The following is a 7,641-nucleotide window of genomic DNA, read 5'->3' on the forward strand; positions in this document are numbered from 1 at the left end:
AATAAAGCTGTCAGTGCCTTTGGCTGATTCCTCCCAGAAAAGCACCTGGAGCTGCTCAGGGCTCTCCTAACCAAGTGCTGACAAACTCTCTGGGATTGCATGTCCAAGAGTTTTCCAAGAAAAACATATTCCATAAAATAGATCCACACTGCCAGCAGGCCTCTCTCACTCCTGCATAATCCAGATAATTCAATCTGGATTTAACAATGTCCCTGCAAACTGGAACAGGAAAATCCAGGGAATCCCATGGGTTTGTGCACTCTTCTCATTATTCAAAAGGGGAAAATAAAGTATTTGCTTATATATAATATAAATATATAATTATAAATATAGATCTAAAATATACATATATAATAATATATAATTATATAATATAAATATATAATTATATATAAATGTAATAGAAAAGAGAGCTCTCTGGCTGAAGGCCCAGTTCAAACTCTCAGCACTGGAAATTCCAGAAAAAAGGGTGAGAGAAGTTCTGGGGTGTTAAGGACAAGGGTGGGGATGAGCATCCCTGGGGCTGGGTCCATGGGGGATAATCAGGGCAGGAGGAGGCTGCTGCACCCTCACCCCCTCACAAAAGACCCCCACACACTTACCAAGCTTCTGAGATCATTTTTTGGTAGCCAGCACCCCAAAATTTCAATAAAAAATGAATAAATCTTTAAATCTTGAGCTGGTTTGCTCCAAACAGCCATAATTCCATCTCCAGGAGATATTTTGCCTTACAATACACATATTTTTTTGTGGATTTATATTATTAGATTCATGTTTGGTTTAATATTTCCACTGCTACCAGAGCTCTCCTCAACCAGCTCCAGGGAACAGCAACTCAGCTCTTGGTTTTTGATTGGAACCAAGGAATAATGACAGGAAAAAAGCAAATTCTTGAGCTCAGGTAACACCAGTCATTTAAAATAATTCTAAAACTCTTCAAGGCCAGGCTGGAGCACCTGGGACAGTGGGAGGTGTCCCCACCCATGGATGAGCCTTAAGGTCCTTTCCAACCCAAACCATTCCATTATTCCAAAGTTTTAACTTTGAATTTCAGTTTTCACCAGCTCGAGTTGAGGCCAACAAGGTGAGTTTAAAAAAAAAAAAATAAAAAAAAATAAAAAATCATCTCCAACACAAACCTGCAGCTCCTTGGCTAAATTCCTAAATTCCCCAGCCTGGCTCTTCAAAGTCATTTAAAAATCCTTGGCTTTCTATTTTATGAACAAAAATTAATCTCAAAGACCTACTTTTCCAGCAGGAGCATCAATATTTTATCTTCTCCCTTTTCTGGAAAGATCCCAGGCTGATTTAGATGCTGTTTAGAGAAAAGTACCCAGCCTGTATGATAGAATCTAAAACACCACCTTTGTCTCCAAGGGAACATCCCAGCTTAATCCAGAGCTCCAGAAAGAGTCTGGGAATTAAAAAGTTCCAACAAAACCCACCGTGGGCAAAGCATTGAAATAAGAATAACTTCTGTTCCTCTGATTTTCATTTAACCACAAATTTTGGTGTTTCCTGCACACCACACCCCCTCAAGGGGCCAAGAAAGGCCTTGAGACAGAGAAAATTCCTGCAGAAAGGGAGAAAGGACAAATCCACAGGGAATGGTACAAGAAAAATGGGCCTGAAGAGAAGCAGAGGAGATTTAAGCAGGAAATTTGGATTTTTTTTTTTCCCCCTATCTCTGAGTAGAGCTGATCAGAGGAAGAGATTATTCAGGGATCTCCATCAGGAGAGGTTTTAGGGTGGGTTAGACAAACACCAGGAAATTCCTCAGTTGTTGGGAAGAGGGGGAAAATCACTTGGAGATTTTTCCAGGTGCTTAATTCCACAACTTGCTGAAACCATTTGCATATTGTGACTATTTTAGCCCAAAATTAAAGAGGCCAAGTGACCCTACTGCTGCAGAGAACAAAAAAATGGGATTTTAAACTCAGGAATTTGGGATTCCAGGCCTCCTGTCCTCTGCAGCAGCCCCACTGGATTTATTCCCATTCACACACAAAACATCCCCCTCAGCAGCACAAAAACCTCCCCTTAATTCCCAAGAAATTCAGGAATTTCCCTCCTGGCCTCGCCAGTGCTTTCTCCTTCATCCCCAAGTGAATGCCACACCATCTTTTCTGCATTATATTTTTATCCACGTTTCATCTCTCCTCCTTTTTAAGTTTTATTTAATAGCAAACAGCTTGTCTCCTTAACAGCAGAGAGCAAAGTGACAGAAAACAAATTAGTTTCTAAATTTAAAAACTGTCCCGTTGCCACGACAACCAAAGCTCCACAATTACATAAAGCAAATAATACCTACTCGGAAGAGCAGAGCCAAAACTCCTCCTGGAAATGTAATTACACTGAAATAATCAACTAATCATTGCAAAGCACTCCAGAAAAACAGGGTTGGAGTGGCTTTAGTTGGGAAAGGCCAAGACTCATGGGTTTTCCTCAGGAGATGGATCCCGAGCAGGGAAATCTGCATTTCACTCCTCATTAAAGGGTCATCCTTTAATCACAATAAAATCCTTTAATCCTTTAGCCACTCGCTCCTGACGCCACCTCGGCAGCCCAAAATCTCATTTTCTGAGGCAAACAAACAGAAAAGTGAAGTTTCCTGCCCAGCATTCCCAGTCCACTGCAGCTCCAAACCTCCCCTTAATTTCCAGCCCCAATCTATTCAAACCTGGCTCCCACCCCCTTGTCCAGCCCACATTAAAAAATCTTCTGAGCAGCTTCCCCTTCCTTCTCTGTGCCCAGTGTCCTGGTGGAGAGCAGCCACCTCCCTCCTGGTGGGGAGGTGACCCCAAGGTGTTGCAAAGTCTCTTTTTCCCAGCCCCAAGACAAAGGAGTCAGGATTCCTCAGCTCTGGGTCTCGAGGCTGTTTATGATTTTTTATCTGTTCCATTCTCTCTCTGTCCAGCAGGTCGGGTTGGGGCACAGCCCCTGCCCTTGGGCTGCTGTTGGCTTTTATACTAAAACCTACCTGTGCTTTATTTACAATAATTCCCCAATCCCTATCACCTGTGTCAGACAGTCTGTCTGTGCTCTAAACCAATCCAGAAGTGTCACCACCACAGCAGGAGATGGAGGACAAGAAGAAGAAGAAGAAGGACAGGACACACCCAGATTCCTCCATCTTGCCTCCTGAACCCCCATTCTAAAACCCCAAAATTCTACTTTTTCACCCTGTGGTAAATTGACCATCAGTCTACTCAAACTCTTGTGGTTTGTAACTCCTCACACAGAGTTGGGAATTGTTTCCACGGCTAAAATCAAAGGCACAGGTGGTTTGGATTCTGTGCCAAGGTCTCTGAGCCCCCTGCCAGTCTCAAGTCCTCCAGTGTAAGAGCTGAAATGAGGGATGTGGGACTCCAGGGGCTCTCCAAAATGCAGTTTATTGTATTCAATATGCAGTTTATTGTATTCAAAATGCAGTTTACTGTATCCAAGGTGTTCCAGCAGCCCAGGGCCGTGGGTGACAGAGCTGTGCCCTCCAGCTGCAGGCAGGCCTGGAGACCCTTAGTTTAGGTTACAGTGCATTATTTACTTTGCTGAGCATCTTCATACAGTAGAACCAAGCTTTCACCTACAGCCCCTCACAACTCCTGTAATTCCCACATTCATGGCACTGCTCTCCAGTCTCTCACAGTCAGTACATTACAGTTTCAGCCAGAAGTTGTTCTGCAGTTTTCTTCCAGTGGGAAATTCTGAGCCCTTTTTTCTGCTTGCCACAACAGCAGACTTGTCTGCCTGTGCTCTCTTTCTGCTTAGTAAAGACATCATCTGGTTGGGGGTGGGTTTATCCTTTGCTCTGAGCCATAAAACCCCTTCTCACTAACACACCCTTTGCTCCTTGGTTAGCCAGTCAGGCTGGCTCAGCAATTCTTCTCTTCTGTATCAAAACTTGCTTTCATTTCTATTCCTTCATCAGACTCTGCATTTAAAAATCTTTCTGCCAAGCACCATATCTGTGAGACATTCCTGTCAAACTTTCACCCTTCCCAACACTCCAGGGCAGCCAGAGCAATGTCCTGGGCTCCCTCTGCACTTTGCTGCCTTTGCTCAGCTCCAGCTCCGAGCTGCTCCAGCCTCCCCAGGGACCAGCCCTGCCACCCCAGGGGCTTCTCCATCCCTCCCTTCCAGCCCAGCTGAGCACAGGCAGCCACAGCCCCACATTCTGGCTGCCTCACCAGCCTCCCTCACCATTCAAGGGGTCAAAAGCTTCCTGTGACCCAGGAAAAGCCCCAAAGTCCTGCTCACCCTGCTGGAATTCAGCTCGTTTTTCTCCAGGACACGACCCCAGGCTTGCACAACTCAATTTCCCCCTAATTCTATTATTGCAGGCTTGGAGGTCATCTAATCCTGCCTAATTAATCCAATCCTCCTCGGTGTCAAGGCTGACTCCCAGTTCTGTGCCATCAGCAAATTTCATTTGCACATTTTGGCTTCTGGTGCCAAAGTCATTAAGGGAAATAGGAAATAATGTTGGTCCAGCAGCAGTCCCTGAGAGCTGCCCTGGCAGCTGCCCTCTCCCCACACAGCCCATTGTTCCCAGCTCTTTGCTCTGCCTCTGAGGCCCTGCAGAGCTTCCCTAATAAATCCAATTATCCCCTGTTTAACTAGTAATTGGCTCCACAGAAACCCTGCTCCAGGACTCAGCGTGGGGAGACAAAATTGGCTTTGCCTGTTCCTGCCCAGATCCAGGGGAGGGATGGAAAAGCTGCCCTGGCATCTTTTAGGTGAGTAGGACACAGTTTGGGGTGAAAACTCCTGATTTACACCATTCAGAGGGAAAAATTGGCTGTGGGGGGGACACTGACACTTTTATACTGAAATTTCTGGGGAGTTTTAACCCCAAGGGTGGTCTAAAGTCTCCAGTTCTTTGATGGAGGAACACATTTCTCAGTTATTGGGGGTTTTTAATCAAATAATGGGATCTTAATCACCCATCCAGGGCCACCCCCTGCCATGGGCAGGGACACTTCCACTGTCCCAATCCCAATCCAGCCTGGCCTTGGGCACTGCCAGGGATCCAGGGGCAGCCCCAGCTGCTCTGGGCACCTGTGCCAGGGCCTGCCCACCCTGCCAGCCAGGAATTCCACCCCAATTCCCAATCTACATCTACTAAAGCCATTTTACCTAAAGCATTTTTAATAAAAAGACCAACACAAACAATAAACCACCAAAAAAAAACCCCAAAAAACCCCCCCCCCCAAAAAAAAAAAAAAAACTCCAACAAAAAAAGAAAAAACCAAACAAAAAGAGCCCAACCAAATAATCAGCAACATTCCTACATCAAACTCCCCACTACTAAAACACGACCATGAGACATTTCCCAGCAGGCTGCCCAGGGCATTCCCAAAGGGATATTTCCAGGATTTCCTTTCCCAGAAGTGGCTCTGACTTCACTGAGGCAGCCCCATGGATTCATTTCCTCCCTCTTTGAGACTCTCCACACAAATCAACATTTCCTGGTCTCCAGCTGTGAATACCTGCTCCAATAATTAGAGCACTCAGCAGGGAGCCCATTCCAAAGGTCATTTTTTAACAAAAATTCATTTATTTCATCTCCTGCCCGTGAAATTTGAGACAAAATAACAAAGCCATGGATTAAGCAGCCCCTCTCAGCTGTTAGCACTAGAAAATGCTGTTTATTTTAGCAAGGAAATCACACAAGCACCTTCAACTCCTGTTTCCTGGGAAATTAATGCAGGATACCACAGTGCTGCTCCCTCAGTGAAGGGAAAAGAAGAGTTCTACTATTTATTTGTAACCAAATCTGTGGGAATGAAAGTGGTTTGTGTTGCAGCAAATTGAAATTCTGCATTTCCCCTGGTGCAGAGGCAGGATTGGGTGGCCTTGCTTTTCCTGAGGTTTTGGAGGAATGCAGCTTTTAAAGCAAGGGAAACCCCTCTTCCCACAGTTCCACACTGGGCAGCAGTAAAATTCCCTTTATCTCTCTCTGCTAAATATTTCCTGGCCAAGCAGGGCATGGATGACCCCTAAAAATGAATTCAGGAAGAGGCAGAATCACCCCTGAATGCAACAGGAACGGGGCTCAGCCCATGGAAATGCAATCCAAGGCTGGCAGCTGCTCCTGGGGCACTGAGGAAAAGCAGGAAATTCAGTTTGCCAGGTTGGTGTACGAGCAGTGCCTCCCTCAGTGCCTGCCACCCTCCAGCAGGGACACTCCTCCCAGTCACACCGGGCAGATAAACTGATTTATTGGGGCTGGGCCAATTTATTGGGGCTGGGCCATGGCTTTGTCCCACCACGGAGCAGGCAGGAGCTGATGGCTGGAAAAAAAAAAATCACTGCAAGGAGAAAGTGCAGAATTCTGGGAGGAGATTTTAGTTTTTTACCCCCTAAGACCTCAATTTCCAGGAGTTTATTTCTCCTTTCTCTGCAGAAGCAAAGCCATGCTTCTGCTTGGAAAAAATGGCAAGATTTGGACTTTCATTCCAATATATTTAATCCCTAAGAACATTTAAAAACCCCAAAAAGTCTTTAGCAACATTTGGACTCTCATTCAAATCTATTTAATTCCTGATAAAATTTTTTATAAATCCAAAAAGTCCTTAATGGTGAATATCACATTTGAGATGGGATTTTCACTCTTTTTTTTTTTCTGAATACACTAAAACTCCAATTCCAAAATGCTTTTAAATTGCATTTTGCTGAATTTCTCACAGAAAGGAGATTTTTCCCACCCCCCAGGACTTTCCAGCTGGGATCTCCACCTGCAAAGCAGTTCCAGGACAGAGCTTGGAGTGACATCTTCTGGCACAGACCTCCCCTGCAGAGGACTGGTCAGGCACGGGCCAGATATTCCATCAGCATTCCACAAGGATTTTTAGCTCATTGGCTTCATTTGTTTTAAAAAAAAATTAATTTTAATTCATTTCATCTCCTAAAAAAATTTTGAAAATTTAAAAATTTTTTTTTTTTTTAAATTTTGTTTTTAAAAGAAGGCCACAAAGAGCATAAAGACCCCCACCCAGAGCCGTGTGTCAGAGAAAAGGCAGCTGGTTTATTGGAAATGTTGGCTCAGGCACAAAAGTCAGGTAAAAATCCCACTCTGCATTCAACTCCCCCGGCAGCTCAGCTGCTGAGGAACCTGAGATCTTTTGGCTGATCCTCATTTCCCTGAGCACAGAGCAAACCCTCTCCCTCTCTGCCTTCTCCTTCCCTATCCACAGCCACGAGCACGTGGGCAGAGAAACAGAATTCCTGCTCCAGACATGAATCCAGACCAAACAGGGCGGGAAAAGAATACACACCTTGAAAAATAAAATATATGTATATATTTTTAAAATATATTTTAATGTATTTTTTATTTTGTTAAATTCTATATATTTTCATATTTTAAATAAAATATAATATATATTTTATAATTATAAAATATAATATATATTTCATAATTTTATATAATACTTATTACATAAAAATATAATATATATTTATATTTTATATAAACATATAAATATAAATTTAAAATAATGATATGTTCATATTTTCATACTTTTAAACTTTTATTTTATTTATATATTTATATATAATATAAAAATAGATTGTAGTAATTTATATTTAATATATAACTTTCTATAAATATAATTTTTATATATATTATAACTTTATAAAAGT

This window comes from Haemorhous mexicanus, chromosome 10, assembly GCF_027477595.1.
Source record: "Haemorhous mexicanus isolate bHaeMex1 chromosome 10, bHaeMex1.pri, whole genome shotgun sequence".
NCBI classification, from domain to species: Eukaryota; Metazoa; Chordata; class Aves; order Passeriformes; family Fringillidae; genus Haemorhous; species Haemorhous mexicanus.